We start from the raw sequence: 18,790 nt of genomic DNA, 5'->3' as shown, positions 1-18,790 counted from the left end.
ATTTTATTTCTATCCTTGCAGTCATTGGTTCTGTTTCTTCACTCTGCATCAGTTCATGTGAGTCTTCTCGTGCGTCTCTGAACAGATGCTTCATAAATGGTTGTTTGGTAAATACGGCTTCCATGCCATTAAAAGGTGAAATCAAAACCTAACACACAATTCACATAGATCCCAGTGGAGTTTATTGAAGGATATATTACAGGTGAGTGGATTTTGATGGATAGCAGGTGAAGAGAACATAAAAACAGTCAGGACCCTCTGTGTGTGCTTCCAGAATAGGGCATACATGCTTTTCGGAGCCTTGTCAGAATTCTCAGTCTACCAGCCTTTGATACATCACTCTAAAAGCTACAGCAAGAATTTTTGTCAGGAATGACATTTGGGGCTGGATTGCTTTTGCTTATATGTAGAAAAAGTTCTTCTGACATCCCAACAGTAGCTCTGCTTTTCAGTTGGCTTAGAAGATTTAAAAGTGGTGATTGGCCAGTGAACCAATAGCCAAGTTCATTAACAATCTTGTCTTTTGATAGCACCTTTAAGGAAATTTGGTCTTAACACACATTCAAGACCCTCAGGGCCTATGATGTATGTGACTGATCTCTGAGTAGAAACCTGTAATGGAGACAGCCAGTATGCTGAACCCAAGAACCTTAGGAATAAAAATGCTTCCAGCCCAGTGCCACCCCCCCACCCTCAACCTGGTAAGCAAACCCTGGGAGATTTAGCCTGGCAACTTCTCCTACAGTTGTTACAATCCCATCCACTAAAGACCCAAAATAGAAAGTTGTCATCAAAGACCTTGGCACAGTCAAATGTTTCAACATCAGAAACTGCTAATTTTATCAGCAGAAATGACATTAAAGCGTTAACATCTACTTTTTTTCTGCTGGCACCACAGGGACCCTAAAAGCCTTGGGAACTTTCCTTTTAACTTGCAAATGAAACCCTGCATATATTGTCTCTCCCTCCTTAGAATGTGAGTTCCTTGAAAGCAGGGGATGTATGACTTTTTTGCTTTGTATTCCCAGCACTTTGCACATAGTAATAAGCACTTAATAAATGATTTTTTCATTCATTCATTCATTCTCATAATTAGCCTAAGGATTATATGTGATATATGTAATTTCAGTGCCCTTGGAAGGAAGTCTGTCCAGTTCAGGCACTAATAATTGTCCTGAGAATGACCTTGGAAGACATTCTTGTTATCATAAAGTGGCCTTTGGAGGCGGTGGGGCGGGGCTGGAGCAGCCAAACCTTTTACAAAAATTACAAAGAAATCCACTAAAATTTTAGGAGTAAGTAAATAAAAATAGCTAATATTTGTGTAATGCTAATTATGTGCCAGGCACTTTGCCACTATCTCCTTTGATCCTCACAAAAACCCTGTGAGGTTGGTGTTATTATCTCCATTTTATTAATTAAGAAACAAGGAAATGGAGGCTAAATGTCTTGCCCTAGATCACACAGCTAGTAAGTGTCTGAAGCCAAATTTGAACTCTTGTACCTGATTCCAGACCCAGCATTCTATCCACTATACCACCTAGCCAGCTTAAATACATATGCTTATTTTTCTTAGGAAAGGTGTCTCCTCAAATAGAGAATGCACTTAAAGTTTTAGCATAATCATCATAAAAATAAAATTTTGATAATTGGTTGGTTGTCCTTTATTCTTGAAAAGGACCAAAATGATGTCATCGTGTTGGGGTTAAGATACAGCTTGTCCGACTGTGGCTGATCAGACCGATATGCGCTTAGAAGGCTCAACCACAGGTTGGGCACAAATAGTCCGTATTTTATAATAATTTGATCTATTACTTAGCCTAACTTCTACAGGTAGAATTCACATAGCAGTAACACCTTGAGTTGTGTGTTGGGTCACAACAGTCAAAATAAGACAATGGCTACAGTCAAGTAGGCAAATAAGACGTGAACCTAGATAACTCCATCAGGATTGTCAAAGGACCTGTAATTTCATCTCCCAGAATAAAGGTTCTATTTCCTCCTAGAGAAGTTGCCTAAGATACTGAGAAATTGTGACTCACCCAGAGTCACACAGCCAGTAAGTGTTGGAGGTAGGATTTGTAATCCAGTTTTCCCTGACTCCACAGTGGTCTATCTCCACTTCCTCTCATAACTGTAATATACACTATAGCCAGATACTGATTAATATGAATAATGAATCCCTGTGAATTCAAAGTCATGCTATTCAGAGTTATAATTATGTAAAATATGGAAATTGACTCTGGCTAAATGGGAATATGCAGTGTGAATTAGAATAATCCATCCACTTCAAAAGGATTCATTATTTTCACTAGTCAGGACCTAGTTGTACTACATGGTAAATGGAGAGTTGGGGTCTGAGGGATGTCTTAACAATTGGGGTGGGAGGAAGAAATCAGGAGATGTTTCATGGAGGACATGGCTTTGAGTTGGGTTTCAAAGCTATGAGTCAGCTTCACAAAAATATCTCACAAAATATTAAGAGTCATAGAAGATGGAAAAGTACAGGCTGAAGAAGCATCATTACTCATAAAATGGGTCCATACTGACACATATTATGTATATGTATAGTGTTTGCCTCTATTCCTCTACAATCCCAATTATTATTCTAGAAAAATCCTTCAGTGGATCATCATGAGTTCTTGAAGCCTATGCCCATAGAGCACAAGTTCTGGCAGGTTGTTTTATGCTGGAAAAGTCACTAGGTGATGAATTATTTGGCCACGGTAACCCATGAAACAGAAAAATACAAAATGGCCTCCAGTCCCATGCAGCCCCCTCTGCTACTCTAGTAAGCATGGGAGAATGGAGAAAAGGAGGTGAGATGAGGATAAGAATGAAAGTTTTCAGATCTTCTCTAACTATTAATTTAGACCTCGAAATGTGAGATCCTTTCTTGTTCTGGGAAACGAAACTACAGTTATCTTAACAGACAGGAAACAACTGGTAACTGATATGGGAGTCATTTCCAAATGTGTAGCCAAACCATCAGATTATTAGAGCCAAGATCAAAATCTGCACGAAATTGGTAGAAAGGGTAAATGTCTAAGCTGATCTGTTTAGAGTTAGTTGAGTGTCTGCAAAAGGAAGTGGTGATTACTAAGAGCTTGGTGGAGAACAAGTCATGCCAGACTCAACCTTGTTTCCTTTTTGACAAGATTACCCAAATGGTGGGTCAAAAGGATGCTCAGTTTACCCAAATATTAACAAAGCATTTGATTAGATCTTTTATGCTATCCTCTTGGAAAAGATGAAAAGATGTAGGCTAGGAAATAGACAATAAGGTGAATTTGGAACTGATTGAATGACAAGCCCTGAAGGGGAATCATTAATTTTTTTGGTGTTGGCTGGGAAAGAGGTTTGCACTGGAGTCCTCCAGAGATAGGCGCTTCACCTTATGCTGGTTAACATTTTAGTCAATGACTTGGATAAACATATAGATGGTATACTTTTTGAAATCACAGATGACAAAGCTAGAGAGATAGTGAAAACACCAAATGACATAGTTTTGTGGAAAAAGGGGCAGCTAAGTGATATGGTGGATGGAGTGTGGGACCTGGAGTCAGGAAGATCTGAGTTCATATCGGGCCTCTGAGACTTACTAGCTGCTTGACCTTGGGCAAGTCACTTAACGTCTGCTTGTCTCAGCTTCCTCTTCTGTAAAATGGGAATGATAATACCACCTATTTCCCAGGGTTATTATGAGGATCAAATAAGATAATATTTGTTAGCACAGTGCCTGACACATGGTAAGTGCTATATAAATATTAGATATTTTTAAGTATGTGCAGGCTGAGAGATACATAGTTTCTTCCCGCCTGAATGAATCACTAAAGCTTAGGAATATGCCTGGTATTTGAACCCAGGTTGGAGTAACACTGTGGGGGAAAACAGTGCCTGGACCAGGTTAGGCTCAAGCTAAATTCTGTCACAAGGGGTTCTTGGTCTAGAGTTCCTTTTTCAGCCATAATTCCCAGCTGTACTCTTCTGAAAGTGATGGGTTCCTTCAAGGTATCCCAACCCATGTGGAGTAGACTCCCAGTTCCAGCTGTCACATCCCTGACATTTTGGGAGACTCTGAGGCAAAAGGGACTTTGAGGAGCACCAGCTGTTGCTGCTTAGGCCCGTTATGAGACTTCTAAATTCAATCTCTGTGTATCCTTAAATAAAGCCTATTGTAAATAAAGCAAACCAATTCTAAGTTCTGTCAGTCAGACCACAGGAATCTTCTGAATCTTGTAGATTGTGCTAGATGCAGAGTCAGGATTTAAATAGATCTTGACAGGTTAGGCCAAATCAAATGGGGTGAAATTTATTGAGTTCAAAAAATTAACTTCACAAGTATAAGATAGGTGGTTATAGCTGGATAGAGTTCACCTGAAAAAAGGCATAGCCCACAGCGTGGTATGGTGGCCAAGAAGACGAATATCAACTTAGGCAGGATTAAGAAAGGTATAGTATCCAGGAAGAAGGAGGTGATGTCTAACTGTGCCCTACCCTGGTCCAACCAAATGTGGAATGTTGTCTTCCATTCATGGCACCGTACCTCATTCTGAGAAGAATAGTGATAAGGCAGAGAGGGTCCAGAAGAGGGTACAATGATGGTGGAGAGCCAGGGGTTCATGCCATAGAGGATCAGCTGAAGAAACTAGGAAAAGAATGGGGGAAGGGCATGATAGCTGTCTGCAAGAATCTGAAGGATTGTCACATGAACAAGGGATTAAATTTGTTCTGCTTAGTCCCAAAGGGACTAGAAGCAAAGGGTGGAAGTGCCAAAGAGCCAAAATTTAGACCTAATAGAAGGAAAAACTTCCTAACAGGTGGAGCTATCCCAAAGTAGAAAGGATTATCTCAGAAAACAACTGGCTCTCCCTCACTTAAGGTCTTCAGGCAAAGACTGAAGGACCATTTGTCAGGTTTTTAAAGGATCTTTTTTCAAGTACAGATTGGGCTAGATGGACTCTGAGATCCCTTTTGACTCTGGTTCTGTGATTCTGTGAAAATCTATTGGGGCTAAAAATGGGAAACTGATAAAAGAACAGTGATAAGGATGACGGCAATTTCATCTGGAAGTTCAACAAATACGGAACAACTGCCAACAGGGAGAAGACAAAGGAACTTTGAAGTTTTCTTAGCTATCAAATAATCTCTGTTCCAAGTAGAGGGATGCAATATTCAAGGGCGATACTTATTTAGAATATAAGCCCATTTGCCAAACCCTAAGCAAGAGGATGGTGGACGATTCTGAATAATACGAAGCAATGAAGGAAAAAACACATTAGCAGAAAACTTGTAAAGCCAGATAATCTAGGTAGCATTTAAAGTCCAACAATGCTAAAGGTATACCAACAATTTCTAGGAGAAACTTTTTTAATCATCAATGATAATGAAGTCAATACATTAGGATGATAACTTCACAGACTGTGATGATGGAATAAAGATGCAGAAATAAACCGTAAAGAGCACCAAGATGGGAGATGAGCTGGACCAGAGATGTGCTGGAGGGGATGCCATTTTAGAAGGCTAAAAGATGGGTTCTCAAGACCTGGCTGTCCTTGGGTAGGTCAAGTCACTTAACATCTCTGAACCTCAGGCTGCACAGTTGTAAAACAAGGGAGTTGTACTAGATGGTCTTGGAAGTTTCTTCTAGATCTCAATCTCTGCTGCCATGATGCTAGGAGAGGATACCAAAGAACTGGTCCATGCCATGTCTGATATTCCTTTATTTAAGATCAGGAAAAAATAAACATAAAAGGGACAGAAAAAATAGGTGACGTGTTCGTGGCCAGATGATGACCCAGGAGGAGTAGGTGCACCCCATCTGGAGGCTTACAGCTCTTCTTCCTTCTCACTTGAAAGCCACAGGGAAGAGATGGGGCATTCATCTGGTTGCACCTTTTGTATGTATACTCAGGTACAGCTCAGAAGGTAATTAAAGGGCTTTCCATCATCACCCAATAAACCAATATGAAATCATCAAAGGATACTTACACATGCTCTGAATTGGGGTAGATCCTCTCTATTACACACTATCACACATTTCTAGCAGGCACACCAAGCCTCCTCTCTGATTGCCAGCAGGGAGAGCATGCTGTGCATGCTTCAACCCCCATTGCATTCTTCTCTCTGTTTGAAAAAATTCTTGCCCTTGGTAACTTGGCTAGGGTGCATTTGAACATACTGTCCATATCTTCAATCCACAACAGTCCTCTAAGGTCCCAGGGAGGCATATGAATTGTCCTTTCATTTATTCCTCCAGTGGCACACAGAACAAAGTCTCAAAACAGTCAACATTGCACAGATCTCATAGAGTCTGGCACGTACAGGACTTATGATTGCCCCAAATAAAGTTCTATGCCAAATGAACAAAGAACATTTTACGATGTTTATCAGAGACTACCACTTGCTTAGTACAACAAATACTTAGTACTAACAAGAATCTGGGTTGGTATTCCCCAAACCAAAGACAATAAAGAGAAAGCAAAGAAAATACAGCTTCCTAATTCAGAAGGATACCTGATCCCTAAGGAGCTTCCCAGACCCCGTGGACTGTCCCTGAAGAGATAGAGGACCTGGGATGCTCTGGGTCACCCCTTAATCCTCAGTTGAGTAATCAAGTCAATTTGGCGTGGTGATTTTGTATTCATTAAGGAACTGAGTACTATAGCAAAATGATACTGGGTCCTTGAGGGAACCTCTTCCTTTTCCCAAAAGGGGCACCTTCTATCCTGGCCCCACAAACACAAACTAGGTTTATGTTCTCTCAGTCCCTGAAAGAACATAGGGCACCAAAATTTTGTCTAGGGATACCTGAAACACACAGGGAATCCAACTAGAGTTTTGGACAAAATCTCCAAGTGTCCCTTCTTTACATATTCACAGCCACATGGTTGAACTGAAAAGTGAATAGGGAATAAGATTATTATTTGTTGACTACGAAAGTATTAGATTTGGTAGAGCAAAATTCTGCCTTAAAGATGCTCTTCCAATAAGGCGTGTCCCATCATATGCCAGGATCATACAGATTCCTAGAAAGATTTTGATAATCTACTGATTATTAATATCAGATGAGGTATTAAATAAGGAGACCTATGGTTGTCAAAATGTTGGTCACTGTCATTATGGAGGAGGTCCAGTGCAGAATCCAAATGGAAAAAGGGTTAGCCATAGATGGATGGTTAGGTGTAGCAGATACTTCTTTTTGAGGATGATATTGTGCTGACTGTGTCAAGCCCTGGAATAATCACAGAGCCTCCCAAATGCTATTACTATTTGGGTGACCTTGATAAAGTCACTTACCCTTGCTGGGTCTTAGTTTCCTCACTGAGAAAATAAGAGCGTTGCACTAAATTCCTTTTAAGGTCTCTTTCAGCTCTAAATATATGATGCAATGATTGAACACAGGAAAAAAATGGATGAAGAATGCTTATTGTACATGCTTATAATTGGAAATATACAGTTGGGTGGGTGCTTAGATTATATTAGATTATAAGTTCCCTGAGGGCAGGAACTATCTTTTGCCTCTTTTTATATCTCTAACATTTAGCACAGTGCCTAGCACATAGTAGGTGCTTAATAAATGTTTATCAACTGACTAATTGGATGGTCCATTGAGCTAGCTCATTAGTACATATATCTTGGGTAGACACTACAGATGGACAGTGAGAAGGGCCCAGAAATGAATGGAAGTAAGAGAACTAGCTAGACTTCATTTGAGAAATTGCTTAGCACTTTGAACAACCCAGTCTTCTGGCTGAAACCAAACTCATCTTTTTAACCCCAACATATGGGCAGCTAGGTGGCATAGGGGATAGAGTACCAGGCTTGGAGTTAGGAAGACCTGAATTCAAATCCAGACTCAGATACTTATCAGCTGCATGACCTTGGGCAAGTCCCTTAGCCTCTGTTTGCTCCAGTTGCCTCAACTATAAAATAGGGATAATAATAGCTTCTGTTTCCCAGAGTTGTTGTAAATATCAAATGAGGTAATAATTATAAAGTGCTTCGCACAGTGCCTGGTGTATAATAGGTACTATATAAATATTAGCTATTATTATTGTTATTCTTTACTCCCAGTGATGTGTTTTTAAGTGAGGCAATTGGGGTTAAGTGACTTGCCCAAGGTCACACAGCTAGTACATGTCAAGTGTTTGGTCTGAGGCTGGATTTGAATTCAGGTCCTCCTGACTTCAGGGTCAGTGCTCTTATCCACTGCACCATCTAGCTGCCCCAAGTGATGTGTTTATATATATATATATATATATATATATATATATATATATAGGCATAAGCATATTTCCATTTCAATGTCAGAAGTGGCATCAAAAATACCAGAGATGTATAACTGAAAAAGAAAGTGGGCCCAGCATGTAACAATAGTGAGAGATATTTAGTGGGTATCAACCTAATGTTAAGTGACTTAAAGGGAGAGCCCCAGCATGGTGGTCAACAGTGTCAGATGCTTCAAAAAGGTCTAAGAACTGAGAAAAGGCTATTAGATTTGGCAATAAAATGTACCTGGTCACTCTGGTTTTTCTTTTTCTTTTTTGCATATTTTATTAATTTATTTTGATTTATCAACAATCACTTCCATATGCTTTTGAGTTTAAAATATTTCTCCCCCTTCCTCCCCACCACTCTCCCCAAAACAGTGCACAATCTGATATAGGCTATACATTTACATTAAACATATTTTCACATTAGTGAAGTTGTAAGTAAAAATTAAAACCAATAGGAAGAATCATCAGAAAGAGGAAACAAAACTCAACAGATGAGAACAAAAAAGATAGTGATTCAACTTTCACAGTTATGATTACTATCTGTGTCTTTTTCTCCATCCTTTTTCCCCCTGTTTATGCTTTTCTTTCTCCTCTCTCCCTTCTCCCCTCAGCAGTACTTTGCTTTTGACCATCTCCTTCTTCAGTCTCTCCTCCCTTCTATTATCCCCTTCCCCCCGCTTCCCCTTTGCCCCCACTGCTTCTTCCCTCCCTTCCATCCCCCCTCCCTTTTCTTTCCCCTTTTCCCTCCTACAGCTCATAGGGCAAGTTAGATTTCCATACCTAACTGATTATGTTATGCTCTTCTTGAGCCAAATCTGATGAGAGCAAGGTTCAAACAATGCTCACCCCCTGCCTTCTTTCCCTCTGCTATAATAGGATTTTCTGTCTTTTCCTGTAATGTAATTTACCCTTGTCTGCCTCCTCCTTTCTCAGTACATTTTCTAAGATCAGACTAATCCATTTACTTGGATCCATTTAACCCACTTGATTAGATATTTTTATCATTACATCAAAGTCACCTAATATCCACCCCCTTTATGTATACTCCTTTAACATGGTGTAATAACAATACAGTTCTCAAGAGTTGCAAGTGTCATCTTCCCTTGTAGGGATATAAACAGTCTGCCCTTATTAACAGCATTTTGTATCTTTCTGTACTATTTACCTTTTTTATGTCTTCCTTGAATCTTGGACTTGAAGATCAAATTTTTTGTTGAGCTCTGGTCTTTTTGTGAGGAACGTTTGGAAGTCCCCTATTTTGTTGAATATCCATCTTCTCCCTTGAAAAAATCGTGCTCTTTTTTGCAGGGTAGTTGATCCTTGGCTGCAATCCAAGCTCCTTTGACTTACAGAATATCATGTTCCATGCCCTGCGGTCTTTTAACGTAGAAGCTGCAAGGTCCTGTGTAATCCTGACTGTGGCTCCATGATATTTAAATTGTTTCTTTCTGGCTGCTTGCAGCACCTTCTCTTTCATCTGGTAATTTTGGAATTTTGCTATTATTCCTTGGTGTTGTCAATTTGGGATCTCTTTCAGGTGGTGAGCAGTGTATACTTTCTATGGTTATTTTACCTTCTAGTTCTAGGACTTCAGGGCAGTTTTCCTTTATGATTTCCTGAAAGATACTGTCCAAGCTCTTTTTTTCATTATGATTTTCAGGTAGTCCAATGATTTTTAAATTGTCTCTCCTGGATCGATTTTCCAGGTCAGTTGTTTTATCGATGAGATATTTTATGTTTTCATCTATTTCTTCATTTTTTTTGTTTCTGTTTGACTGATTCTTGCTCTCTCATAGAGTCATTAGTTTCCATTTCTCCAATTCTAGTTTTTAACAGATTGTTTTCTTCTGTTAGTTTTTGTACTTCTTTCTTCAATTGGCCAATTGTATTTTTAAGGGATTTGTTTTCTTCAGTGTACTTGTTTTCCAATTGGCCAATTGTATTTTTTAAGGACTCTTCTACCTCTCTCATTAGACTTTTAAAATCCTTCTTGAGCTCTTCTAAGAAGGCTTTTTGGGCTTTAGACCAGTTCATATTCCCTTTTGAGGTTCCAGATGTGGGTTTGTTGATAATGTTGTCCTCTTCAGAATTTCTGTCTTCATCTCCACTCTTTTCATAATATGAATCTGTAGTACATTTCTTTTTACTCATGGTTTCTTTATTCCCTGGCCTCTAAAGAGACTGAGCTCTCCTTCTGGGGAACAGAGGGCACTGACCCAAGCTTCTTGTGTTGGGAGCCTAGGTCTTGGTCACTGGCTTTGTGTGCTGGCCTCTTATGTTGGCAATTGGAGGCTGTAGGGTTTTGGCAGCTTACCTCATGTTGGGCTGGAATCAGCAAGGCTGGAACTTTCAGGCAATTCTAGGTTACCTGATTTTCCTTTCCTTTAGCTTTCTTCAGCTTCTTTTAGATGGGTGCTGCAGGGTGTTTATCTGCCTGGGGCCCCTTGCAATGCTGCCTCCCTCGTTTCTGCTAAGGCACTGGGAGATTCCTTTGTGGTAGAGTGCCGAGGCACCTGGTGGTTTTCTGAGCTGATTTCTGCCAGTTTCCCTGCCCTCACTGAGGCACTTGGAGGTCCAGGTGTTGGTGTTTGCCTGCTCTGCCACCTGGGCTTCAGGATCTCCTCCTGGTTGACAGTTGGAGTTGTTGGGTTGAAATCAGCAAGGCTGGGACTTTAGGAAGACTCTAGGTTGTTTTCTTCAGCTCCTTTCAGGGTGAATGCTGCAGGGTGCTTATCTGCCTGGGGCCCTTTGTAGTGCTGCTTCCCTTATTTTTGTTGAAGCACTGGGAGACTGGTTTGCTAGGTTGCTGCACTGCTGTTCCCCTTCTTTCTTCTGGTTCAGCTGTTCCGGGTTTTTTTTTCCTAGGGTGATATTTTCTGGGTTTTCAGAGGTTGATGGGGGAGGGTGAGAGCAACTATCTTTTCACTCCGCCATCTTGGCTCCCCTTTTCTTTTTTTTTTTAAATTAATTTCTTTGTTTTTATTTTTCAACATTCACTTCCACAAGATTTTGAGTTTCAAATTTTCTCCCCCTCTCATCCCTCCCCTCACCCCAAGATGGCATGCATTCTGAATATCCCTTCCCCTAATATGCCCTTCTTTCTGTCTCTCCCCCCTCTCTTCTCTTACATCCTTCCCCTTCAATTTTCCTAGGGCAGAATAGATTTCTATACCTCATTTCCTGTATATCTTATTTCCCAGTTGCATGTGAAAATATATTTTTTTTTAACGTTTGTTTTTAAAATTTTGGGTTCCAAATTTTCTCCCTCCCTCCCTTCCACCCACCCTCATTGAGAAGGCCAGCAACTCAATTATACATGTGTAGTCATGCAAAACATTTCCATAGTAGTCATGTTGTGAAAAACTAAGTATATTTCCCTTCATCCTATCCCACCCCCATTTATTGTATTCTCTCTTTTGACCCTGTCCTTCCTTAGAAGTGTTTGCTTCTGATTACCCCCTCCCCCAATCTGCCCTCCCCTCTATCATCCCCCTGCTCTCTTGTCCCCTTCCCCCCTCCATTTTCCTGTAAGGTAAGATAGATTTCCATACCTAATTGAGGGTGTATGCTATTCCCTCCTTAAGCCAAATCTGAGGAGAGTAAGATGCACTCATTCCCTCTCACCTTCCCCCCTTTCCTCTCTACTGTAAAAGTCTTTTCTCGTCTGTTTTATGTGAGATAATTTACCCCATTCTACCTCTCCCTTTCTCCTTCTCCCAGCATAATCCTCTCTCACCCCTTAATTTTATTCACCAGACATTACCCCTTCATTTTCAACTCACTCTGTGCCCTCTATCCATCTATTTATCTATCTATATACATACATATAATTTTCCCCCTCCAACTACCCTAATACTGACAAAGGTTTCATGAGTTACAAACATCATCTTTTCATGCAGGAATATAAACAGTTCAACCCTAATAAATCCCTTGTGATTTCTCTTCCCTGTTTATCTCTTCATGTTTCTCTTGAGTCTTGTATTAGAAAGTCAAATTTTCTATTCAGCTCTGGTCTTTTCATCAAGGATACTTGAAAATCCCCTATTTCACTAAATGTCCATTTTTTCCCCTGAAGGATTATACTCAGTTTTGCTGGGTAGGTGATTCTTGGTTGTAATCCTATCTCCTTTGCCCTCTGGAATATTGTATTCCTTGCCCTCTGGTCCCTTAATGTAGAAGCTGCTAAATCTTGTACTATCCTGATTGTGTTTCCACAATATTTGAATTGTTTCTTTTTGGTTGCTTGCAATATTTTCTCCTTGACCTGGGAACTCTGGAATTTGGCTACAGTATTCCTAGGAGTTTTCCACTGGGGATCTCTTTCAGGAGGTGATTGGTGGATTCTTTCAATTTCTATTTTGCCCTCTGGTTATAAAATATCAGGACAGTTTTCCTTGATAATTTCTTGAAAGATGATGTCTAGGCTCTTTTTTTGATCATGGCTTTCAGATAGTCCAATAATTTAAAAATTCTCTCTCCTGGATCTATTTTCCAGGTCAGTTGTTTTTCCAATGAGATTTTTTACATTGTTTTCTATTTTTTCATTCTTTTGGTTTTGTTTACAGTGTCTTGATTTCTCATAAAGTCACTAGCTTCCAGTTACTCCATTCTAATTTTTAAGAAAGTATTTTCTTCAGTAAACTTTTGGACTTCCTTTTCCATTTGGCCAATTTTGCTTTTTTAAGGCATTCTTCTTCTCGTTGGCTTTTTGGACCTCTTTTGCCATTTGGGTTAGGCTATTTTTAAGTTGTTATTTTCTTCAGTATTTTTTTGGATCTCCTTTAGCAAGTTGTTGACTTATTTTTCATGATTTTCTTGCATCACTCTCATTTCTCTTCCCAATTTTTCCTCTACTTTTCTTACTTGCTTCTCAAAATCCTTTTTGAGCTCTTCCAAGGCCTGGGACTGACTCATATTTTTCTTGGAGGCTTTGGATGTAGGAGCTTTGACTTTGTTGTCTTCTTCTGGTCATATGTTTTGATCTTCTTTGTCACCAAGGAAAGATTCTATGGTCTGACTTTTTTTTTTTTTGCAAAATTTGCTCATGATCCCTGCCAATTGTTTGAGTTATAAACTCTTTGTTAAGGTAGGGGTCTGCTTCTAGTGTGGAGAATGTGCTGTCCCAGGCTTCAGGGGTTTTGTGCAGCTGTTTTCAGAGATACTTCTAGGGACCTGCAAATTTTCAGTTCTTCCAAGGTGGTATGATAAGGAGTGAGGTGTTTACTCCTTTCCTGGCCTGTGCTCTGATCTATGAATAATCACAAGCACTGTTTTCTGCCCTGGAACTGCGAGGAGGATTTGCTCTACACCACCACTACAAGCTCCACCACACCAGCACTCCTCCTCACCCCAGGTCCACCACCCAGAACTGTGACCCAGATCCAAACATGGGCAAAGCAAGAGAATCCTGCACCAGCAAAGAGATCCTTGCAATCCCCCTCTGATCAGCCACTCAATTCCTCCTCAGTCTGTGGGCCAGAAGCTCCAGAAGCAGCCACCACCCCTGGACCATGTGCAGGGATTTGAACTGGGACCAAGCTTCTCTCTCACCACAGTCACAGACTTTTCCTACTGACTTTCTAAGTTATCTTTTGGGTTCATGGGTTGAGAAGTCTGGAAACCGCCACAGCTGCACATGATTCAGTCCTCTGATGGCTGCTCCAGGTTTGCTAAAGCCTATTTTGCATGTCTGCCCATGCTGAGCTGCATTTCTCTCCCAGCCCAGCGCAATAGATTTTTCTAATCAACCACCCAGGTTGTCTTGGGCTGGAAATTTGTTTCACTCTGTCTTTTTGTGAGTTTTGCTGCTTTACAATTTTTTTAGAGCCTTTTTTACGGGTATTTGGAGGGGTTTGGGGGAAAGCTCAAGCAAGTCCCTTCTTTTACTCTGCCATCTTGGCTCTGCCCCTGTCCCTGGTCACTCTGGAGAGAACAATTGCAACTGAACAATAAAATCAGAAGCCAAATTGCAGGAGGTTTAGAAGACAGTGAGACAGGTTTTTCAAGAAGAAAAAGTGAGCACTAAAAGAGAAATATAGAGATATAAAGCAGTTAAATAGATTTTACAGGTGAACTGAGTCAAGCTACAGAACAAATTACTTTACTTGCCACAGGCTAATTTTAGAAAAGAAATTTATAAATTACCAAGGTAACCAAGAACACTCAGAGAGAAATCTTCTCATTCAGTTAATGAGAGTAATAACTAAATCATTTTGGGGAATTTCAAATTTCCCTTTAACCTTTAGCTGAAGGATGTCAAACAGTTAACATTATTATTTCATAAGTCAAGCTTTGACCATTAATAAAACATTGAGATTAATAAAACAGAAAACAGGTTTTCAGTTGACCAAAAGTTGCAGGAAGAATGACTCTGATCTCCAAACAATAAATAAAAGGAAGTAGGACAGACCTCTCTTTCAGGCAAACATACAAGACGTGAAACAACAAGCTGAAGCATATGATAATGATTATCAATATTAAATAACATCAAATATCTTAAAATTTTAGTAATCCGCTCCCAAAGTCCATTTAATCATTACATTTCATCTTGGATCCCAGAAACCCTATGTAGCTGTCTGGTCCATGGAAACATCTTGTCTTGGACGTTCTGGAATAGATCTTGTTCTCAGGGAAGCTCTGAAGGGACCTCCTCCTTGAAAATCTGCTTCTCTTCTTCCAAGTCACTTGAAAAGATTCCTAAGTAATTCTGCTAAAATCTTCCATTAATAAGTTTCAATACAATTTAGTAAAACCTCCTTAATTTTGTTTTCTAGCAACTAATACATGTGGTAAAAACCAGCTTAAGTCTTGTGGTTCTCATGTTATTAACAACAAAGTTATAAGGACATCAAATTAGAAACCCATAATTCACCTGAAACTTCAGAGGATTTCAGAGTGGTATGTCATTACATACCACTTGCTGTTTCTATCTTTATCTAAATCCTATACCTGATATAGACACTGCCAACAACAGGCTGCAACAGCTAGATGGCACAGAGGATAGAGGTCTAAATCTGGAGTTAGGAAGACTCATCTTCCTGCATTCAAATCTCGCCTCAGACACTTACTAGCTATGTGACCCGAGGCAAGTCACTTAACCCTACTTGTCTCACTTTCCTCATCTGTAAAATGAGCTGGGGAAGGAAATGATAAACCACTGCAATATCTTTGCCAAGAAAACTCCAAATGAGGTCACAAAAAATTAGACATGACTGAAAAATGACTGAACAAAACAGCACGCTGAAGGAAGACTCTTAAAAGGAAAAAAAAATCCATGAGGAAATTCACTTTCAGTGTAATTTTATATGTAAAATCCTTAATCTAATTTTGAGAACTTATTACTAAAACATACTTAAGGCTTATATATCCCATTAAAATATTTGGAACCCACAACTCTTTGTGACCCCGTTTGGGTTTTCTTGGCAAAGATACTGGAGTGATTTGTCATTTCCTTTTCTTGGTTATTTTACACATGAGGAAACTGAGGCAAACAGGGTTAAGTGACTTGCCCTGAGTCACACAGCTAGTAAGTGTCTTGACTCTAGACTAGGCATTCTATCCACTATACCACCTCATTGCCTAGGATGCAAACACACACATACACACTTATGTATATATGTATATGTGTATGTTTACACACACATATGTATCTTATTTCTTAGAGAAAGCAGTCTGATCTTGTTACTTTATCAAAATTTACTACTCCATTTAATTAGAAAACTTTTACATTACACTTTGTTTTATTCCCCACTTATGAGGAAAGTATCCCCATATCATCCTTAATGATAATTTTCTGGGACCTAATCTTATATATGAATATATAATTACTAGTAACTAAATGACAAGACCAAGAACTCATAGGATATAGAATTGATTACAAATTCAGATTGAAAACAGTAAAAATTTTCATACTTGCATTCTATTATAGTAACTCAGAAATGTTTCGAGATAAGCTATTAATTAATAGATTTAGTTTTGTACTCACAAAACTTCCATTGTTCACTTGCCCTGATTATAGAAATTTACCTAGAAAATTAAAAGGAAGGATATAGTTATAGCAATATCAAGACCCTTCCTTTAAGAGCGTTGAATGACCTGGCCTAACCAATAACAGGGGAAAAACTCCCTTAGTTTTGTTTGATTCCAGGTTAAGAGTCATATCTGACAGCCAATCATGTAGTAAAGCTCCACATTATTCACAGGGTATAAAAAGCCAGATTTAGAATTATCCAGGTGGGGAAATTTCCTCTTCCGAAGGGAAACAATATAATGGAGAAACTGAATTAAGAGGCTCCTACCTTAGCCCATGCAAAGGTCATCCCTTCAACTTTTTTCAGGGACAAGCATCCACCTGTAGCAGTTCTCAGACTGCAGCACATGGCACTTCCCTTGAATGATGAACTACTGACTTTATGACAAGCTAGACAATCATGCCTGGAATCAAAAGCTCAAACAATATCATGTTGTAGTCTAAAGAGATTTTACCTCAAATAATAAGATTTCACATTCACAGTTTAGGACTTGGATACTATTAGTATTCTTATGTTTCCCTAATAGTTAACAGTGAGCAAATATGAGGACATTTCAATTATCCTTAATTTATAAATTAAGAATAACCTCATTCTGGAATTTTTACACATACAGTGAATACTAGATAGTCAACTTGCCACCACCATCCCACCCCATCCCATCCCCCAAAATTGCTGGCTGCTGTTAGATTTCAAACTAACAGATATCCATATTTCTTATTAACCTCCTAAAGCAGAATAAAATCTCTGAATCTAAAACACATTGTTACTAGGTAGGTTCAAAGATATAGCTTTAATACATACTGTTATTAACAGATATAATTTCATAACTTTCATAAGTGGTAGCCAAATAATCTCAGATGAAAGTCAAACATGTAAGCTTCCTTATTTTCACTAGAAACTAATAGGTTAGGGGCAGCTAGGTGGTGCAGTGGATAGAGCACCAGCCCTGGAGTCAGGAGCACCTGAGTTCAAATCCACCTTCAGACCAACACTTACTAGTTATGTGACCCTGGGCAAGTCACTTAACCCCAATTGTCTCGCCAAAAAGAAAAAAAAGAAAAAGAAACTAATAGTTTAGAATTTTATGACATGCTGTCAGCCTAGCTGATATAATCTTATGACCTCACCCAAATAGAAGGTCCCCAAGGAACCTCATAGATAAGGATCTCTTAAGGGATCTGTGAAACTTTTCTCTCAATAGTAAATTATTACTTCAAAGCAAATATGCCCCCTTAAATATTTAAAAATTTTCAAACAAAAAAACCCACGTTATTTTAATTAATTAATTAATTATTATTTTTTTGTGAGGCAATTGGGGTTAAGTGATTTGCCCAGAGTCACACAGTTAGTGAGTGTTATGTGTCTAAGGCTGGATTTGAACTCAGGTCCTCCTGATTCCAGGGCCAGTATTCTATCCACTGTGCAACCTAGCTGCCCCCTAAAACCACATTATTTTAATAGCTCAATTCATAATCTAGCAGCTTCTGGATTAAAAGAGAAGTTATTTTTCCAACAGCATTTCTGATACAATGATTTTTCCTGGATTTCGCAATACAAGAAAATTTTAGAAATACAATAATAACATACACAATATCACACATTAAAAAGCATGAAACAAAACTTCTTACCAGTTAGAACACATCAATTCAGCCAAATGCATTTTCGAATTATGTTACATAGAAAATCATTGATCTGTTACTTTGGGCATTTTATACTAATCACATCTGAAAACCCAGTATAAAGCTATCTAGTATAGCTTTTTACCACTAAGACTGTGTAACTCTCCTTTCTGTGGCTGTTATCTCTCAGGCTGGAAGGTTATACCTCTTATGCTGGCCTTATCTAAGGCTGGGGCCTGGTCTTAGGGAGTCCAGGAACTCTCCTCCTGGGCCGTATGAGTGAGAGGCATGCCTTTGCCCCAAAGTCACCATTGGCAGCTACTGAAGGGAGAATCATCCATTCCCTCCCCCCAGTCCTCCCAGGATTCAGATCTGCTCTTTGCTCTTTATTCTGCTGATCTCTCAATATTTCACTGGAAAAGGAGAAGGAAGAAAGGCCAATCCTACACCTTATGATTCTCCCCACCTTTTCTTATACTTATTTTAAAAATTAAATAAAAAATTTCCAATTAACAAAAAAATATGTTTCTTTTAATCCTTCCCAACTCTTTTCCTCTGGGTAAAAATAGCAAAAGAAAATAAGTGTAACAAATGTGCATATCAAGCAAAGGCAATTCCCACATTAGCCACCTTAAAAAAAAAAGTGTTTATATGTGTGTGTGTGTGTACATATATATATATATGTCTTGATCTTCCCCCTAAGTCAATCAGGTCCTCCCTGTCTTTCTAAACAATGTTTTAAAAATTCTGAACTTAGCCAACACTACATAAAATGAACATTTCTATATACAAAGATTGTACATGGAACTCTGCATCTGTATTACTTAAAGTTTGCTTTTCTTTTAATCACATAATAAATCAA

The sequence above is a fragment of the Phascolarctos cinereus genome, unplaced genomic scaffold (genome assembly GCF_003287225.1).
Source record: "Phascolarctos cinereus isolate Bilbo 61053 unplaced genomic scaffold, phaCin_HiC Scaffold_726;HRSCAF=1367, whole genome shotgun sequence".
NCBI classification, from domain to species: domain Eukaryota; kingdom Metazoa; phylum Chordata; class Mammalia; order Diprotodontia; family Phascolarctidae; genus Phascolarctos; species Phascolarctos cinereus.
Note: the sequence above shows the minus strand (reverse complement) of the source record.